This window comes from Talpa europaea (assembly GCF_964194135.1).
Source record: "Talpa europaea genome assembly, chromosome: 10".
NCBI classification, from domain to species: domain Eukaryota; kingdom Metazoa; phylum Chordata; class Mammalia; order Eulipotyphla; family Talpidae; genus Talpa; species Talpa europaea.
In genome coordinates, this window is record NC_140077.1 from 82,422,434 (window position 1) to 82,444,715 (window position 22,282).

The window sequence follows — 22,282 nt, forward strand, 5'->3', positions numbered from 1 at the left end:
ATGATAATATCAATAGATGCTGAGAAAGCTTTCGACAAAGTGCAACACCCATTCATGATAAAAGCCCTTGAAATTCTTGGGATACAAGGAACATACCTCAACATCATAAAGGCCATCTATGACAAGCCAACAGCCAGTATCATTCTCAATGGTGAAAAGCTGAAAGCAATTCCATTAAGATCTGGAACAAGACAAGGATGTCCACTCTCACCATTGCTTTTCAATATAATACTGGAAGTCCTAGCCAGGGCAATAAGACAAGAGAAAGACATCCAAGGAATCCAAATAGGAAAAGAAGAAGTCAAACTATCACTATTTGCAGACGATATGATATTATACATAGAGAACCCCAAAAACTCCACAGAAAAGCTAATTCAACTCATCAATCAGTTCAGTAAAGTGGCAGGATACAAAATCAACACGCAAAAGTCAGTAGCCTTCCTATACACAAACAATAAATCTGAAGAAGAAGAAATCAAAAAGACCATCCCTTTTGTTATTGAAACAAAAAAAATCAAATATTTGGGAATAAATCTAACAAAAGAGGTAAAGGACCTATACAAAGAAAACTATAAAACACTATTAAAAGAAATAGAAGAAGACACAAAGAAATGGAGAGACATCCCCTGCTCATGGATTGGAAGAATAAACATTATTAAAATGGCCATCCTTCCAAAAGCAATATACAGATTCAATGCTATTCCAATCAAAATTTCAATGTCATTCTTCAAAGAAATAGAACAATTATTGATGAAATTCATATGGAATCACAAAAAACCCCGAATAGCCAAAGCTCTCCTGAAAAAAAAAGAAGGGAATGGAGGCATCAGACTCCCAGACTTCAAACTATACTACAAAGCCATAATCATCAAAACCGCATGGTATTGGAACAAGAACAGACATACAGACCAATGGAATCGAATAGAAAATCCAGAAATAAACCCACAGGTTTATGGTCAACTAATCTTTGACAAAGGAGCAAAGACTATGCATTGGAGCAAAGAAAGTTTGTTCAATAAATGGTGCTGGGAAAACTGGGTCGCTACATGCAAAAGAATGAAGCTTGACCACCACCTCACACCATACACAAAAATCAACTCAAAATGGATTAAAGAACTAGACATAAGACCTGAAACCATAAAATATATAGAAGGAAATATAGGCGAAACACTACGTGATTTGCACATCAAAGACATCTTTACAGACACATCACCCAAAGCAGTGATAGTGAAGGCAAAGATAAACAGCTGGGACTATATCAAATTAAAGAGCTTTTGCACAGCAAAAGAGACAATAACAAAAACAAAGAGAAACCCCACCAACTGGGAGAACATTTTTGCACCCAACACTAATGATAAAGGACTGATCACAAAAATCTGCAAAGAGCTGATGAGTCTCAACAACAACAAAGAAAATAATCCAGTCAAAAAATGGGCAGAAGAGCTTAAAAGAAACTTCTCTGAAGAGGAAATGCAAATGGCCAACAGGCATATGAAAAAATGTTCAACATCACTTGTCATCAGGGAAATGCAAATCAAAACTACCATGAGATACCATCTTACACCAGTGAGAATGGCACATATTAAAAAAACTAGCAACAACAAATGTTGGCGAGGGTGTGGAGAAAAAGGAACTCTTCTGCACTGTTGGTGGGAGTGCAAACTGGTCCAACCACTGTGGAAAGCTGTGTGGAGATTTCTGGACCTACTAAACATAGAGCTTCCATATGACCCAGCAATTCCACTCCTAGGTATTTACCCAAAGGACACAGAAACATCAATTCCAAAGAACACCTGCACCCCTATGTTTATAGCAGCACTGTTTACAATAGCTAAGCTTTGGAAACAACCCAAATGCCCAAAAATAGATGACTGGATCAAGAAGATGTGGTACATATATACCATGGAATATTACTCAGCATTCAAAAAAGATAAACACATGCAATTTGCTGCAACATGGATGGCGCTGGAAGGGATCATGCTCAGCGAAATAAGCCAAAAAGAAAAAGAAAAATACCGGATGGTCTCACTCATAGCAGGAATCTAGAAAACTTAAATAAGGGACCAGGAAAATGAATAACTATAAGAAAGTGAAAATCAAAATCAACAAAAAACTATGAACCAGAGACACTTTTAGGGGGGCGGGGGCGGGAGGGAAGGGATTGGGGTCAGAATGGGGGGCTGCAATTGTATGGGGAATATAACAATAAAATTTTATAAAAAAAAAAAAAAGAAAAAAAAAATTTGTGTTTTACATAAGTTGAACCATTTTAACATTTTTTCCCTGTGATTTTGATATATTTGCTATCTTGTTTTAGCCAATGCTCCAAATTTTTTCTTTTGGCTTGGATAATGGACTATTTTTAAGTAATGAAACTCATACTGGACATTCATGGACAATGCTGCTGACTAATTGTTGCTTCTCTTACACACATTGTAACCCTGAAAAAAGACTGTCTCCTAAGATTGCACCATGAGATCTGTGCCACCATAGATATGGTGGAATAAAAATTAAAAGGGGGGATTGTAACAGGGTGGTCCCCAGGAAAGGGGGAGGTTCCCTGCCCCACCCAAGGGAGGGTGGAGCTGAGCAGGAAGAGGAGAAGCTGCAGAAGAGACTGAGGAAGGAAGCAGGATGGAGCCAGGAGACCTGGAGAAGGCGCATGGAGCCTAGAGACACGTGAAGAAACTGTGCTTGTCTTTTGGTTGTGGACTGGGTGACACAGATGTGGGTGAGACCCATGGGGAGGTGACAATGGCAGTTTTTATCTTGATGTTGATTTTGCTCTTTTCCTTCCGGACTTGTCCGGTTGTTTGTGACCCTTTTCTGTGGGTCCCCACTGGAAGATGCTTTAGACTTGTGGCAGGCTTTGGGGCCTTGTTCTGGGCCGATCCCATATGGATGGACTTTTACCCACAAGGGGACGGGTAACTTTGGGTGCTTCATTTAGAAACTAGATTCTTTGCCTTTCCTGTATTGTTTCCTAATTAAAGTTCCTTTCCATTAAAGTCTCATATGTTTTGTGTTGATGCGGCGGATGGCAGAACCCATTTAGAATAGGCAGGTTTGCGGGGCTTGGGCTGCCCCTCTCCCTGTCCTATAACAATATCACTAGTCATAGTTCATCTTGAAATGGTCAAGGAGAGCCTGGCTATAATCATTGGGACGTTATATAATTACATTTAGCAGTGAGTTTACATTTTCTTTTTTCCTCCCTTATGTGGGTTTCTATGGATGGAGACTAATTCAAATATTTAGAATTTGTTTTAATAAACTTACACAAACTTAATTTACTAGCTTCACTTGTCCATATACAACACAAGTTGCTAATGAGATCAAGGTGGTTTTTCACTGACTTCGTGCAAAATACCAGTGATTTGAATTTCAAGGTAAATAAACTATCATTTGAAGCATTGTTTGTAATTTTATTGTTTTGTAAAGATTTATTTATTTATGCATACAAGAGCTGGGGCACAGGCCAGAGATGCTGGTGGTGAGAGGATTCACCAGAGACAGATTGGGGAACAGAACAGGCAGACTGACTGAATGCACTGCTAAGGAGAGCAGCGGGCGAGATGGGAGAGGTCTGCTTTGCCATGTGGGTTGCTCCCTGGCAGGTCGGGGATCGAACTCGTGCTGCAGAGGCTTCGGATTGCTTCATAGTGCAATACTTAACCCCTTGTGCCGTCAGGGAGGCCCTGTTTGTAATTTTAGATGAGAGAATCTGGTCAAGAATTTCTCTGTAAGCTATCTGCCCTTGCATTTTTTAATATCTGTGTCCTATGTCTTATAGAAATTCTGTTTTCACACATAACATAACCATGAAAGTGGGAAATACAAAGAATATTTTGGGCTACAGCAGTAGGTAATAACAGAGCAGTTTTCATCTGAAATTTCTGGAATTACTTTCACAGAAAAATATAGCACCTGATGACAGTTAGAATGTCATTTTTTATAGAACTAACTTGCCAGGAATAACAAAATACAAGCAATAGACTGAGATAATTTAATGTCCAAATTAAATAATAAAATATCTAGACACATTCTAATGTCTTTCTTATAAATCACAATTTTTATAAGCACTTTTTCAAGTCTGGGAGGCTCTCTTTCCTGACTCCAATGCTAACTGGGGAAATACCAAGAGAAAGGAGAAATAAACAAATTGGTATTTATTAACACACTGCTTTTGCAGCTAATGATATTGAACAATTTTTCCCAGCTCCTCCTGGACTGGTCTCAAGGAAGTGGGAGTGGGGTAGGAGGAAAGTTGAATAGGGGTGAGTACGAGAAGAAAAGCTGAAAATTTTTTCAATCACTTGCAGTTAGTAATTCCCTTCCTCACCACCACGCCCATAAAATACTTCAAGTCATAAATACTGCACAGGTAATACTATGCTATCAACACTAATAGAAAATAATGGGCCAGTGAAGGGGATTAGGTGTAGAGTTCTTTGTAATTAATATTTCTCTGTATCATTTAATGAGAAAATATGGTTTTTGTACCAAATTAAATTTTCATTACTATATGACAAATATTATTATTATTTATTTTATTCCCAGAGAGTAACTAGGGTTTTAATTAAATAATATACTATTAAAAATTAAATGTAAAAGCTTTAGTCTAAAATTAATGGAGTGGGAACAAAGGGCAAATGATATCAAAATCTCTTTTGTTTCTATCAAAGGCACGTCTTCCCTACTTTGAATCACTAGCATATATTCCCTGCTCTGTGCTCAGAGACTGAGGTAATACAGGAGGAAATGAAATGCAAACTAGAGAATGAATAGTTTACACTCATAAAGTCCTTGTCCTATGCCAGACACTTCCTAAATGCTTTACATGTATTCAAGAGAGTTAATACTTAGCCCACTGTGGACCTACCCCATAAGGAGGAAACACTATTATCCTTATTACACAGATACAGGTACAGATATTGAGGCAACAAAGCTTGAGGATCATGCCCAAGGTGATCTATCTAATAAACAGAAGAACTGGGTTCTACTCTTCACCACTGCTAGCTCTTTAAGGAAAAAAAAATGGCTAATCAAAAATACGGCATGAAATGAAGGTAGTTTCCAGGTAAGTAGTTGAAAAGGTGATCTAAAACTGCATGCAACATGGATGAAACTCACAAACACAGTGTTGAGTAAAAGAGCCAAACCAAAGATGGCAGCCTGTGTTGTGCTATTTACATGAAACAGCAAGAAGTAAAGAAAGCAAATCTGTGCTGTTGGAAGTCAGAATAGTGTTCCCCTGGCAGGGAGGAGAGTCACCAGAAGGACTTAGAAGGAGGGCTTCTAGGTGCTGTCAAGTCTGGGGTTTTTGTCCTTGCTGTTGATCACATAGCGTGGTAATTTGCAAAATGCACCCAGCTATGTACTTACGATGAGTGCCCTTTTCTATATGTTTACCTAATTTTCAACAAAAGGTTTTAAAGATGGTGTAATGAACTTTTAGGGCACTTCAAGTAAAGCAAGAAACAGCCCTCTCCTCATATCTTCTACCACTCTCCTTCTACCCCACCCTGGGTTGTCATATCCCCTATGACACCTTTTCTACTTTCTCTTTTTTCTCTTGCATTCACTTACCAAAAATCTAAAAAGAGGGAAAGCTGTTTCTAGTTTTCTCCACTACATGCTAGTGAATATCTAGCCTCAATTTAGTTGGGCAAAAACGTCACAAAAGAAAGATAATGATAAGATTCTGAACCATCGATAATTAAAGGAGTTGATGATGACTACAGAGCTTTTTCCTGAACATCAAATGGATGTATCCATTTGCTTTTGTTAGGGGAAAAGGATGTCCTGAGCTAATTCCATACAGGCTTTGTGGACTCCACTGCCACTCCAGACCAAAGCCATCAAGACACTGGAAATGGAAAATCCCATCATCACCAAAGGGAGGGTTGCTGGGACCTGAGGGCGGAGTTAAGCTGCCAGGTTGGTACAAAATCAGACACGTGGGCCTTGGGGCCTTTTTGGAGTCACGCTCTTGGCTCTCCGCCAGCTCTCAGTGTGCCATTGGGATTCCAGGTCGGTGCAACAGGTAGGTAGGACGCATTTAAAATTTTATCTCCTACTTTTCTCCCTGAGTTGTACATTTCCTCATTTTCCCCTTCCCTTATTAATAAACCTTTTATTAAACTTTTGTGTGTGCCTGCAGTGGAGTATTAATAAGTCCCTCTTAAGAGCGTTGGTGAGGATCCACAGTCAGGCAACCCGTGTTATACTGGGGTTGCCCTGTACATTTTGACCTCAGTGCAAGTCTCTCCTTGCTAGTTCTGCTCCATCCAGTAAGAGAGGGGGAAGTGAAAGGAGGTGGTGTTAGAAAGGAAGAAAAAAGAGAAACACAGCATTCACATTCCGAAAGCTAGAAACAACAAAAGAAGTATGATATCTGATTGTCATGGCTCAAACACCTCAGAACATTAGTTTCAAGCAGGATAGTGGCTTCTGCAAAATGCCATATGCCCTTCTGAGCTTGTGATACCTCTTAATGAGAAAAATAAGGGAAAAAAACACACATCACATTCTCAGGATTGTTTCTAATGCAAACCCAGTTTTGACAACCCTACCACCTGCTTTACATCATTAAACTGAAGGAGACTATGAATAGGAAAGGGGTGGAGGAGAGACATTGCTAATAAAATATTTAAGAACATCAGGAAGAGCCAGTCAGGCTTTTAGTTCACCCAGAAAAAGCATCTTCCTAAAGTATCAGTCAACCAAGATTTAGAGTATTAATAAAATCACCTTCAGATTATGAAGGTAGAAAAAAATGCATAAAATGCAGACAGATAACCTACTTTTAAAATCTGGAATAAAAGGACAAAATGTTCTAGAAAAAAGACAACGCCAACCACCCCAGTCACGGAGACTGAAAACTATATACTTTGACCTCATCATTCACAGGTGATTGTACTGAATGCCGATATTTGAAAGTCATCTAGGAACCATATTCTAATAGGGAAGGATGTCCACATAATGTGACATAAGATTTAGTACCCCTTAAAACAAACAAACAAACAGGGATGCACATAGCTCACGTCAGTACTTCTATCTCCTCCACAATGATCGTTACTATAGGAGATGAATGATTGATTGCAGGGGATGGAATTTACCATCTTTCAAATGTGCATTTTCCTCTTGAACACTGAAATAATGATGGCCCCAGAGAGCCATGCAGACTGCCCAATCTATCAGCATTTTTCTCTGTGTTTGACTTTCATTCCTCTGCATTTGATTGCTTCTGAAATAATGGTAGCAGAATTGAAAATGCTTTTTATATTCCCCAGGTGATTTTCATTTGTGATAGATAAGCAAATGCAATTTTCCCTATTACACTAACCAGGGAAGGACACGCCACCCCCATACATTAGCGAGCTCAATAAATACAGGGGAGGGGATTCCATTGGGGGCACTAGCCCACTCAAAAGAGAGAGGAAGAGGGATTAGTGCAGCTAAACAAGCAAAGTCTGCTTCAATCCACACATTCTTAGAGAGTGACCACTGGACATTCCACTTAAGCACTGAAAGTCTATTGCTACCTAACTCTGGGGTGTATTTCCAACATAGCAAAAATGAAATTAAGCATAAGTTCTGTCAGAGGTTTGGTACTAATTCCAAGTAAGATGAGCAGCTCGAATTATCTATCATTTCAGTACACTGGAGTTGGTGTCTCTGTCAGATTTCAGTTTCCCTGCAATAGGATTTCTCTCTAGCCTCGCCTTCCCCTCACCCACATACCAAACAAGGCAGTTTTGAACAATGGGAAGTTGTTTTCCTTATGGCATTTACAATTTATCACTGACTGGGGGGGGGGGGGGGGGGGGAGGCTGTGGAGGAAAATTCTTAAGAGTTTTGCAAGAAAATGTGAGCTGTCAGCCTCACTAATCTGCATAAAATTCCTCCTCAGTCTCCACTCCTTCGCTTTTGTTTTGGGTTATTTTTAATGGGGGACATAACTGAGAAGAAAAATGTTTTAAAAACCCCACCTTAGGCTTCTTCCACTTCATACTTTGTTACTTTCTCTTTTTTGGCAAGAAAAAAAACTTAATTATGTAAAGTAGTGACAGTTCACCCAGATCCTGCACTGATTCATAGCACAGATAAGCAATTTCACGGGATTTAAATATTCAGTGAGGATAAAGCTAATCACTACCCCAGGAACAGTGCAATTCAAAGATTATCCTTTGTCCTGTGGATGTGCCTGTCATTTGCAAGGATTTACAAACACTCCAAAAGGCAAAGACTTTAGGAAAATCTCTCTCAAAAGTGAAGATGTACTCTTTCACAAATTGTAGTATCATAATAAGGTGTTATAATATTCCAAGAAATTAAGGGAGAAGCCAGTCTCCTTATAGTTTCAGGGGGAATGTACATAGGAAACAATCTTACATGAAATGGAATCTCTACAAATTAAACTATTTTGCTGAAGAAATATGAGTGTACAAGTAATGCAATAATAATTAATGCACTTTAAGAACAGTTCTTCCCATTTTCATCCAATTTTTGGGAAAATATAGTACTAAGTTGGAACCTATAGGAAGAACTTACTTCATCAAGTTATGCTTGGGCAATAAATTATTATTAGAAAAACATCGTAAGTTTGAAATGCAATCTGTTCAGTTTAGGTAATTTTATAATTTTTGGACTATGTGTCTATACCTAAACTTAAAAGAATAAAATTTAAAAGCCCAATGAAATTATGAGTATAAAAATATAAATAAGATACCCAAAAATGTAATTTAAGCAATACCACTATAAGCTATCACTTTAGATGTCCTTTGGTATGTGTAACAATACTTAACTATATATTTGCAGCGTGCATCGCAGGTCCTTCAGACACAAATTTCTGAGACTATTAATTTCAAGAAATCTTACCGACTCAGCTATTCTCCACACTCTCAGGGAATTCGGGTCCATTGCGGATCTCAATCTGAGCTCCTGCTTCCATTTTTAATTCTAATTTTATTTTAATTTTGCTTAATTTTAGCTAAAATCAATTCCAAATATAATTAAATGTAGCTTAATTTGTTTTAGTGTATTATTTTTACAGTTTCAAAATTGTTACACATATAATGTTTCCCCCTTTTATGAGATAGGTTGACATTTAACACTGTATTCTGTTAAGTTATACAACATAGTCATCCGATATATGTGGACACTGCATATGATTTCTGTTTTTATATCGGGGTTGCTCTGTAATATTACCACAGTAAGTTCAGTTAACATTCATCACCTCGCACAGTTACATTTTTTTTTTTTTTTTTTGTCTTATGATGAGAACTTTTAGAATTACTTTTAGGAACTTTCAAATATATAATTAGATATTAACTACAGTCACCACTTTACTTTGAACATTACATTCCAGAACTTAATGTTCTTGCAACTGGATATTTGTTCCTTTAACTCCCTCACCCATTTTCTCCACCTTAGGCAACCACCAATCAGTTCTGTTTCTATGAATTCAGTTTTTTTAGATTCCACATATAAATGAGATCATACAGTGTCTTTTTTCTGTCTGATTTATTTCGCTTAGAACATCCCATGTGTGTAATGTTCTGTTTGGGGTTGATAATACATTAACTTTGAACTTCTTCCAAAACATAAGCTTCTTTGCTCGCCTTCACCCCTTCACCCCTTGCTGATATCTCCAGATACGTTCTGGGATCTACTCTGAAATCAGCCAGGCATGCAACTCACTCTCTTTCCTATGATTCCTGTGAAGACCACCAAGAAAGCAATACAATCTCTTTTTTTTTTAAAGATTTATTTATTTATTTATTTATTTATACAAGCACTGGGTACAGTCAAAAGCGTGGGAGGGTGAGAGAATTCACCAGAGCCAGAGCGGGGAGCAGAGCAGGCAGAAGGACCGAAGCACACTGCTGAGGGCAGCAGCGGGCGGCAGGAGAGGTCTGCGCGCTACGTGGGACCCTCCTCCAGTGGCCAGGGAGCAGCCGGGGATCGAACCGGCGCTGCAGAGGCTGCGGGCAGCTTCGCAACCCAGCGCTCAATCGCTGCGCCACTGGGGAGGCCCAAAAGCAATACAATCTCACTGAGAATTTGGGAGACAGAGAAGGTTTACATCCAGAAACACAAACAAGCAAGAACTGAGCAGTAGGCCTTTCAGTTCTCCAAAGAGTTCTAGCAAACAGCAGCCTTTCTACGTTGTCCCCTCTCTCTTCTTCTGCATGGTGTCTTCTTCCAAACTCCCCCATCATTTCTCTTCCTGAGCAATTTTTTTTCTCCTGTGGATTTTGCACCCCAAGTCACACTTTCTACCCTCAGTGAATTATCAAGATAATTCTCCTACTTTCTTATCAAGATATTTTTCTTACAAAATTCTTGCCCAAAGTGGAATTCAGATGTCCATGTAAGATAATTATTTCACCCCACATTTATCTTATATGAGCTCAACAGTACCTTGTTTTAGGCAAAACTGGTGTTGTTATCACTCCCAGTTTCCATATGGGAACCAGGATCGGAGTGTAATAAGGTGGTCCACAGAGAAAGAGGAGGTTCCAGGTTTCCCTGCCCCACCCAAGGAAGGGTGGAGCTGAGCAGGGAGGAGAAGACAGAGGAAGAGAGGAAAGAAGGAAGGGAGAGGTCAAGAAAGAGACCTGGAGGAGGCACCTGGAGCAGAGACATTGAAGAAGCTGCACTTGATTCTCAGCCTTGGACTTGTACCAGGGACTTGAGGGACATGGAAGGAAACACTTGAAACAGACATGCATGAGAGACCCTTGGGAACATTACTAATGGCAGCCTTATTCTTTATTTTGATATTGCTCTTTTTCCTTCCAGACTTCCCTGTTTCTTCTGTCTCTTTCCTTTGGGTCCCCACCAGAAGGTGACTTAGGCTTGAGGCAGGTTTTCAGGCCTCAGCTGTCCTGCTTTGGGCCAACCCTGTTTGGCTGCGCATTTACCCACGAGGGGATGGGTGACTTTGGAAAACTTTCATCTACTCTTTCCCTACTCTTTATTGCACGCTAATTGTACTAAAGTTCCTTTCCATTAAAGGTCTCATGCACTAGAGGATGTCTTGTCTTGATGCAGCAGATGGCAGAACCCATTTAGAGTGGGCATGTTTGGAGGTCTTGGGGTGCCCTTCAACTTACCCTAAAAGAGGAGAGATAAGCCTGCTGGTAAAGGTGACAAAGCTTAGTAGACTCAAGAAAGCAGACCAGGTGACCTGTGCCCCAGAGCCCCCACCTCTTCTCAAGTCAAGTGTCCTGCTCCTTACTAAGAGAAGAGTGAATCACTCTTCTCTCCTCTCCTTCAAATGAAATTGGATGTCCTCAGGAAATCTAATTCATATTTTATATGATTTAAAGTCATAGCAAATAAATATTGAGATGTGATCATGACCAAATGAAAAGAGGGTGACATCATCCTGAGATACTGAAATTAGCACTGGGATGGCGGAAGTGATGGTGACATTGGCATTTCCCTAGTGTTTCTGTCTTACGGAGAAGAGTGCAATGACGTATTAGAGGAGACACTGGCAGGTAGTGAGGATTAGAAATATGGAAAAGAGAGTTCCTGTGGGTGCTGAACAGACACTGGGGGAAATGTACTCTGAGAACAGCAAAAATTTCAAATGGATGAGGTAAGAGGAGAGATATTCACAGCAGCCCCTGAGAGATGTCTTCATAGAGAAAACCTTAAGCCCCTCACATACTTGCTCAATCCAGTCTTGGTCAGGAAGAAGGATGGAATTAAAAAGAGACTGGCAAACTGGAAACAAAAACCAAAGTGTAGTAAAGAGAGCCTAGTTCAGTGATTTAGTGGAGGATTGTGGGTACTTTGGTGGTGGGTGTAGTTTGGTGACATGCATCTGAAGAGGAGTGAATAGATACTTCCGAACCATGTTCAGTGATGCAAACTAATGTTACTTCAATTTGAAAAAAGATACAATTTAAAAGAGTGTGTGTGTGTGTATGTGTGTGTGTGTGTGTGATTAGGCTGGTTTTAAAAAAGACATGATAACTAAAAGCAATAAACAATCCAGGATTAAGATTAAGAATGAACATTTGGGTTGTTTTCATAGCTTAGCTATTGTAAATAATGCTACTATAAACATAAGGATGCAGGTGCCTTTTGGAATTAATGTTTCTGTGTCATTTGGGTAAATACCTGGATCAAGAAGATGTGGTACATATACACAAGGGAATATTATTCAGCAATCAAAAAAGATAAACACATGCAGTTTGCAGCAACATGGATGGAGCTAGAAGGGATCATGCTCAGTGAAATAAGCCAGAAAGAAAAGGAAAAATACCGGATCGTCTCACTCATAGCAGGAATTTAGAAAACCTACATAAGGGACCAGGAAAAAGACTAATCAATACAAAGTAAAATTCAAAATCAACAAGCAACTATAAACCAGAGACACACTACTGGGGCGGGAGGAGGGGAGGGGAGTGGAAGGATTAGGGTCAAAATAAGGAGGGTGCAATTGTATGGGGAATATAACCAAAATGATAATGCATACATTGTGCAAAAATGAAAAGTGATGTAAGAATTATATAAAATAAAATATTAATTAAAAAAAGATTAAGAATGAATTCAGGACAATCAGGGAGTCTGAATATGGACTGTATTTTATATAAAGGTATTAAAGCTGAATTTCCAGATTTTGGTAATTATAGAATTTAATACTTAATTTTGATAATTTTGGTTCTTTAACTGAATGCCCTTATTTTTCTTTAAAGTGTTGTAAGCATCTGCACCTTCTGGAAATTAAATAGAAATGCAAATTCTTGGGCCCACTGTAGACCTATTGAATCAGAAATCTGTGACTAGCTCAGCGATCTGGGTTTTAGAAATCCTTCCCGGTGACTTACGCACCATAAAATCTGAGAACTGGATTAGCTGTTCACCAAACCAGCTTCCCTTCTTTACAGGAAGACAACTAGATTAGGTTTCCCAAAAAGTTTGACTGTAGCCAATGGAGTATGAACAAAGCAACATACACCTTTACCAGATTTGACCCCTAAAAAATTTCCACAATGACTTTTCATCCTATTTGTCTGTGATAAGACACATCTCCCTTCCCACCTGAAGGATCGCCACCACCTAATAAAGAATACCCAGTCAGTGTAAAGTCACTTAAAGCTTGACATTTACAGTTACTTAAAGCTTTACATTTACATTGTAAAGTCACTTAAAGCTTCAAATGGTATAGTGGCCCACATACCCAAACTCGTATATTCTTAAAGTGTTATGTCAGGTGAGCAAATTTCTATGATTCTAAAAGAGAAATTAAGGTATATAGAAGGAAAGGTACCCATTGAAGCCCTATTTGCCCATTGCTGAAGAATCAGAGGAAAAAATTCTTAAGTTCTAGAATAAGATCAAAGCTGTCATGTGGGTCTGAGCTGCCACTGGCAAGAAAGGAGTAGGTTGTGAGGGAGGACAAGTTGCACCCAAAAAAAGATGGGGTAGAGGCCATGGTAACAACAGCCTTGTGCCATTTCTTAGACTATTTGGATCATGTGACTTCCACAGTGCCCTATCCACCTAGGATTGAAATAGTCTTATGGGAATAAGATTCTTTGAAGTCAAACAATTTAGGCCTGGAAGTTGCTATGGACACTAACCATTATCAGGTAAAATCCTCTCACATTGCAGTTTTCATTATAATTCTCCCGGATTTTCATGGCAGAAGAAAGCCAAGAACTCAGCTCCTCCAACTTCAAGTCACGGATTCTTTTCTATCATCTAACATTTTAAAATTTTTTTAAACTTTAAGTCACATTCTTCTAAATATCATTTCCCACCAAACTTACTACAGGGGTTAAGTATACAGAACTTGGCTCTACTGTCAATATTTTAAAAATTCTGACAGCTTTATTGACTAGATTTCCACAATAATAGGGGGCTCATTTGTCCACCAGAAGCTACAGGCAAAGAAAATAATCCCCAAGCTCTCTTTTTTCATGAAAGAATGTGCAAAGCCCAGACAGGACTGAGACATGGAGGGCTCTGGGGCCTCGTGGAATGCTTACTGAGATCTATCGATCCTGGTGCAGCACATTGATTGGCCATCTAACTCCCCGCTCTGAATGTCCAGTCAAAAGAAAAAGTATAGCAACCGATAAAAGGTGTCAGCAATGTCACCAACTGTGATCACAAGTCTCCAAAAGGGATGGTGATAGTTAGTGAAGCATTGCTTTAAAGTTAGTTCTCAGGAATATACTGTCAAGTATCATCAGTAAAATCCAGGATAGCACCTCAGGTAGAGCCACTTTAGAATCACATGCAGCTTTAATATCTAGGTTTGCCTGCTTTGTTGTCTTTTTTCTTGCATAGTCACTTACATTGTAATTATATGTTGTCAGCTGAAGAAATTTGAAAGAAATAGAGACTTTTAGGAAGTCATTTATTCTGAGAAGGCTTTATTCTGATAAGCCTTTATTCCACCAGTCATCTAGGACTTAATTCTGTAAGGGTCTAAATGGATACAATTTAAAGGATCATATAGTAAAATAGCAGCATGATGTAGAGGTTAGATGTATGGCCTTGCATTAGATTGCCTGGGTTTAACTCCTCATTTCAGCACTTAATGTTTGTGTCTTTGAGGAAAGTTATTTAACTTATTTGGACCTCAGTTTCTTCAACTACAAGATGTGATTATTACAGTGCCTACTTCATAGGATTTAATGAGCTAGCATTTTTTCAAAGTGATCAGAACAGTGCCACCTAATAAGTGATATGAAAAGACATGTTTAAGAAAAATAATAGCTTACACCTAGGCAACTGATTCCATTTGGGTGCATATTTGACATGGGCACTACTTAAATGTTTCTGGGTAGACAGTATCACAGGAAGGTGACTGGTGACTCAGACTGCCACCAGGTAAAAATTTAAGAATAGGCTATTTGGTTTGTTTAATATTATTAGAAAAGTCTTTATATCTTGCTGATGTCCTGAAGTATACCCATGGACATCAAAAAGTAATTCATTTTTCATACGTCTAAGAACACAAAACACAACAACAATCTGTCTCCTTATCTTAGCAGAGATATTTATCCTCTGGTTAGCTAACCTGTGTCACTCTGCAGGGTCCCCCCAGCAGCACGGCCTCTGTATTCAGGAAGTGAAAAGCAATTAACCTCTCCAAACAGGAGTAAAGGTAAACTCCTGAAGGTGAAAAACCAAAAAGAGTCCTCTCCAAAATGATTGTTCCCTACATGAATTGCAATCTTCACTGATGGACTCATTCCCTTCTCCCATAGTCAGGATAACCAATCAAAAGTTTACCACATAGGCCCAGTAGTGCAGTGGTTGAGTGCTGGGTTGCAAAGCTGCCCACAGCCTCTGCAGCGCCGGTTCTATCCCCGGCCGCCAGGCAAGGGTGCCACATGGCACGCAGATCTCTCCTGCTGCTTGCTGCTCCCCTCAGCAGTGTACTTCAGTCCTTCTGCCTGTTTTGCTCCCTGCTCTGGCTCTGGTGAATTCTCTCACCTTCCCATGCTTCTGACTGTACTCAGTGCTTATATAAATAAATAAATCTTTAAAAAAAAAAAAAGTTTACCACATGCAACTTTCATATAACGCTAAATGCTGCTGAAGGTTATGAGAAATAAACAGATATAATATGGCTATATTAAAATAGTCAGATTATATGTCATAGGAAGTCAATACTTAAAAACTGATATGGTATAAAAAAATTAGAAATGAACTACAACAAATAACTACTTAACCAACTGGAAGGGAAAAGTGGCAATCAAGAACAATTATATAATCTTCAGGACTAGTACAAAAAGAACAGGCAAAAGTCCTTGTTAAAAACCATATTAGAAATGCCAAGATGGCAACAGCAGAGTGTTAAACCAAGTGTGGGGTCCTTCTGAGAGCACTTATCACATGCCCATGAAGCCTGCCACGGATGTGAAGCCAGGAGCTTTTAAATTAAATGGAGTAATAAGACTAAATAAGATAAGCACATGAATTCAAATGAAAGTCTAGGAACCTTTAAGGGATTAGAAAGTGAAATATTGGAAGGCCTGATAAAAATTATTAGATTGAGAGAATGATAGGGAATAGAGAAAGTAGGAGGGAAAAGATGAAATAAACAAAAAAGAAAGATCAAAGTGAAACAAATCAGATAAAGACAAATACCACATGATCTCATTTACCTGTGGAATCTAAAAAACTAAACAGGAAAGTCAACTTCATGGCTATAGACAATGGACTGTTGACTGCCAGAAGGGTTGAGAGGTAGGAGAAATGGGTCAGGGGGGTTGAGAAATACAAAAATAAATAAACCACAAGGACATAGTCCATGGCAATAATGTAGTTTTGCAAAAACTGGCAAGAAGATGGAAATAAACTTATTATGGTGATCATTTAGCAATGTATACAAATGTCAAATCATTATGCTATACACCTAGAATATAATGTTCTATGTCAATGATACTTCAATAAAGAAAGAAAAGAAAGACCAAAGTGAAGAAGATAAATCTGAGTCAGCCCAACCTGCCAAAAGCACAATGGAAAGATGGGCCAAAAGAAGAAAGTCCATCTTTGGATCTGTGTACCAAGCAACCAATAAGGTGTTACAGTGCGCCTTCAGAGAAAGGAAATGATTATTTCAGTTACCCAAGGAACCTCATTAGAAGGTGGGGGAAGAGGGATTGTGAAAAGAGCAATGACTCAGTGACATGGAAAAGTTCTTTCAAAGCCCTTTGAGTAGGAAAATATCTAAATGTGGGTCAATCTATTTTTTAGAATAAAGAGAACATCTGACAATTGAAAGCATACTATCATAGCTAGCTTTTCAAATGATGGAAGAGATAGGGCACTTGAACATGAACAGACAAAACTATTCATTATGAAACATTGCTTTATACTACACAAAAATCAGGAGTTAGAGAGCTATTATATAAATGGTAGCTAAATGGGTTGTCAGTCACTACATACAGCCAGGAAGAACAAAGAACAAATTCACACAGTAGAGTTAGTTCATATTTCTATTGTGAACAATAATCAAAATAATCAACTGCTGGTTGAAGTGCATGCTTTGATGTTGAAAAAAATTCCAGTGTACATACGTGTATCAAATGAATTGAACTATTCAAGTCCATTACCTTGAAAAATTACACTTGCAACCCATTAAAGCTCAATTACCCAAAAAAAAGAACAGTCTTTCTTCATGGATTATTTTTAACTCCCATGAGCCTGGGGATTTTTTTAACTAAAGTCTGGAGAGTAAGCACTGTTAAATTATAAAATTAGGAAACTGGTTTTCTATGTGACTCAAACCAGTTCTGAAGGTTAGACAAAAAAGAGAATTCAGAAAATGTTTAAAAATGATAATAAAATTATGGAATAAATTATTTTGTTCCATAAGCTCATAATACACAAATCTATGAAATTAGAGAAATTTAGAACTGTAAAAAAGCACTGTATAATCCGACAACTTCCTAGTAAATGGATGGAGATCTAAGGCCCAACAGACTTGCCTGAGCTGGACATTTGGCTCATGGAGAGGCATGTCTAGAATTTTTTTTAAAGATTTATTTATTTATGCATAAAAGAGCTGGGGTGTAGACCAGAGGTGTGGGGGTGAGGGGCAGGTGAGAAGATTCACCAGAGACAGAGTGGGGAGTAGAACAGGCAGATTGACTAAAATACACTGCTGAGGGTAGCTGCAGGGGAGGCAGGAGAGGTCTGCTGCGCCATGTGGATTAGCTCCCTGGCCGGGGATCAAACTTGTGCTGCAGTGGATGCAGATGGCTTCATAGTGTTGAGACTTAACCCCTTGAGCCATCAGGGAAGCCCCATCTCTAGAATTTAACTCCCATTTTTTCCCCTTATCCATTGGTCTTCCCATACTGCTGGGAACCACTGGCCAAACTGTCTGTCCTTCTGCAGTCATTGAGAACTCCAGGTATCATCTACAGACATGCTAAATCGTTACCATTTCTGAAAGGCAAGTCAGTCAGTCCTGGTTGTCATGGCAATAACTCTTCATACTCCCAGCCTGGTGATTGCATATGTAAAATGCAACCAACCCAGACAGGAATAAGCCTGATTAAAACAACATTCTAAAAATGGCACAGCTTACCTGGTCTGCCCATTCTGGGTTCCAGAATCTTGACTGTGATTGTCATCTAAGTTCAGTTTAGTCCAGATATCTATATTTAACAGTATCCAGAGATATACTTTGTCCTGGGACTTTAGAGGAAGGAAAAAACAACAGTGGCTGCAACAGTAATTGAGTCCAACTCATGAAATCAAAATTAAAATGGCTACTGTACATATATTAGCATAATCACAAAAAATATATAAACAGTGATACACTAATTTTAAATCCCCTTACTAAGAATTAATGAAGTCCCTTGCCTCTTCTGTTTACCTTTTTCTCTTGTTCTTTTTTTTCCTGACTCCTGGATGCTCTTTTCCCATGTGACTATGTGTTGTGACCTGTTTCTTATATGACAGCATCAATGCAGTCTCCATGTCTATAATCACTCTGAATTCATATTTAAAATAACAGTTATCTCCCACTAGTACCTACAATGCAATCCGGGGTGGTGGGGGGCGGGGGGTGTGTAACCAGCTACTAGAGATTTTTTTTATTGTAACTTGAAAATTACTTTCTCTAAGTTCATACTTTAACCCTACCTAAAAGCTAGTTGAAAGAGAGAAGCAGGCATCCTATGAGACTGCAAGCCCAGATGTTATCCATCATCCCACAACACATACAAGGAGTAGTTCAGACATTTCTAACAGAATGTGATTCTTGAGTCACAGCATCATTTTTAGATCCATTTTCTCTGAGGGCATGTCAATATCTGACAGCAAGGCTATCCTTATGTCCTTCATCACCACACAGTTCTCAGGAGAGAACAGTCACTCCCTAAAACCCCAACTTCCCAACACATCCTGTATCAGTATCTACAGGACTGACCTCTTCAAGTTACCTCTTAACTATGCCCCTCCTTAGCCTCTCTCACCCGTGGGCTGTGCCTTCTGAAATTTAAGATCTATGGCCAACAAACCCACTCATCCCCTCATCTTTTCTTTGACCCACTGTCCCGATGCTGATCTGAAATTCCTCTCTGAATCTGTTGGAGGGACAGAGAAGGAGCGTGGTGTTCTTTTGAAACTACATTGTTGCTTCTAAATCATTATTTCTTCAAAAACTTTTAAAGCCCACAGTTCCTTTGAAGCTGTGCCATCTTGCTATGCCACCCACCCTCTTGTTGTTCTCCTCTAAGGTCCTATTTATATGGACCTCCCACTACTGAAGACATTGCTGCCTGACTCCTTGCATTCCTTCCACCCCTACACCATCTATCACTCCTCGGTGCTTCAACAGCCATAGGGGTGACTCATCAAAACCCCTAGTTTACAAGTTTTTTGATTTCACTTTCATATACTTCTCTTCCACCTTAGCCACCCACTCCTGTTGCTACAACTGAGACCTTGCTATTGTCAGTAAATGTATCACCAACAAAATCTCCATTTGGAACATTCCACTCTGCTCCTTTTCCCAACTTTCTCTCTAGAACATACACTTCACGAATAATTTTATTGCACTGTGATTTCCATCGGAGGCTACTTTGGTTTCTACCCTCTTCCTATCTTCACTTTCCTTATTCAAAATAAGTCCTGTGGTCCATGACAATAATCATGATCTCACAAACCCTCCACTTCTTAGTCCTATCTTGCTCCACTGTATTTAACTGAAAAAACAAACCCCCCCTTTTTTTTTGCTTTTTCTTTCCTCTGACTGTCACACAACAGCTTGCTATTGCTAGCAAATATCACACACTACTGTCTCCCCTTAATTGGATAACAAATCTAGAGTCATCAGTCACCAATTTCTAGCAACCCTACAACTCTTCCAAAGTAAATCCACTGTGCCTTTCTAAGACAACCTTCCTTTCTCCAAAAACCTCCTCTCTACCCTCACAGACAAAGACCTTGCCTCAGAGTTATAGAAACAACAGAACTACTAGATTAGAATTCCATCAGGGTGCCAGCATCCACTCTGCAAATGTTTCCTCTGTTGTCAGTTCCTCTGTTGTCCTTATGCCTATCAAAAACCAGTGTGCTTTTGCTCCCACCCTCTCACCTTCTCGAGGAATCCACAGCTTCAGCAATCTCATGCTCTGCTATTCAGCCACTATCTGCAAGATCATTTCCATCAGTCTGCAATTTTTTCTATCTTCCATTTAAAAACAAAAACACAAATTCTCTTGACTCACACCCCCATCCAGCAAACACTTTTTTCTCCCCTTTTTCACAGCAAAACTCCTTGAATGAGTTGTCTTTAGCTACTTTCTTATTTTCAATTCACTCTTCAACATTTCTAATTTATTAAGTCAACAAGTTCACCAAGTTGCCAGATCCTTCTCATTTTTTTGTTCTTACTGTACTTAATTTTTAGCAACATCCTTTTATGGACACATTCAATCACATACTTTTAAACACCATCTTTTACAACAACTTCCAAATTTATACCTAACTCTCAGTGAAGATATCACCTTACTTGAAAACTTACTTGCTTACTTGAAAATGCCTCTTGAATGTAAAATAGGCATCTCATAAGACAAAAACCTAGCTCTTGCCCCAAGCTTTTCCCATTTCAGGAAAACAAACCCAAGGTCCCCTGAGTGGTTCAAGCCAAAATCAGTGAATCTTTGCTAGCCCATTAGCAGATTCTGTTATAGAGCAACCCCGATATTAAACGGGTTCCTGGCTGTGGTCCTCACCAGCGCGCTTTAAAGGGACTTATGAATACTCTACTACAGACACGCAAAAGGGTTAATAAAAGGTTTATTTACAAGAGAAAAAGAAATAAGGAAAATATACAACTCAGGGAGAAAATAGGGAAATAAAGTCTTTAATGCGTCCTACCCGATCCGATGACCTGGAAACCCAAAGTCACTCTCAGAGCTGACCGGACGCTGCGAGCTGGCGGAGAGCCCAAAAATGGAGCGACCCCAAAGCCCACGTGTCTGCCTTTTGTATCCACCTGGCTGCTTAACCCCACCCTCAGGTCCCAGCCACCTTCCCTTTGGTGGTGATGGGATTTGGAGTTCCCAGTGTCTTTGGCTTTGACCTGGGGTGGGGGTGGAGTCCACAAAGCCTATATGGAATTTGCTTTGGGACATCCTTTTCCCCCTAACAATTCCACTGGTTCTTGTTCCAAAACACATTACACCTCATTTTTTCCCTTTGTAATACCACCATATTCCAATTTTAGCATTCTGAAAAAGTTTCTTACATACTCTTCCACAGGGTTCTATCAATCTACATTCCCACCAACATTATACCAGGTCCCTTTTTCTCCACACCCTCACCAAACTTGATTTTTCTGGTCTTTTGAGATGGGCCTTTCTCCAAGGTATGAGGTGGTATTTCATTCTGATCTGCATGTCATGGGGGATAAGTGATAACTGCATTTTTCCAGGTTTCAGTTGAAAAGACACCATCCTTTAATCAGAGGACCTTCTTTCCATTCCCCTGGGTTTAATGATATGCCAGCCCATTTCACAGACATTACTTTTGAGATGGTGATCAGTAGCAGATGTAGTACCGGTTGCTTTATAACACATTAAACACTCATTCTACTAAATGGTTCTTCCAGTTCCCTCAGAGTGTGCGGTCACAGGGAGGGTAAGTGCTAGCAGAGCAGGAGACATCACCTCTCCTTAATGTTGCCCCTAGAAAAGCAGGAGCCCACAATCAACAGCAGAGTGAAGGATCTGGGTAACAATGATGATGGTCAAACTAAAGACTACTCGTAATTACCTTTTCTGTGGGGCTGTATGAAACACTACCTGTACATTTTCATCAGAGCAGTGAGTTTTCATATTCTGAGAAAAAATTATTTTTATATTTTTGAACCTTCATTAACAGACCCTAATGGTCTTGATCATTACATCACTAATAAATAACTTTGAAGCACAAATTAAATTTATACAACAATGTAAAATTAATGGGTGATTATGAGAGGAAAGGAAGAATGCATTTTGATCTTTCCGTTTTTTGGACAGAACATCTGAATGCAGCAAGGCATGCTGGATCTTGGCAAGGGACTAATTTAATGATAACTCCACACATTGCCCTATGGCATGGCCCTTAGCATCCCCGGCTCCAAGTCACAAGTTCCTGAAGCATCATTGTACTGACATTTCACGTGGTCCATATACTGCTTCTCAGCCCACCCTCACATTAGTCACTACTGAGGAAAGCAGTTTCCTGCAGGATTCCACCAACTTCTCAGGATGTAATCTGACAATACTCTGCTGTCGCC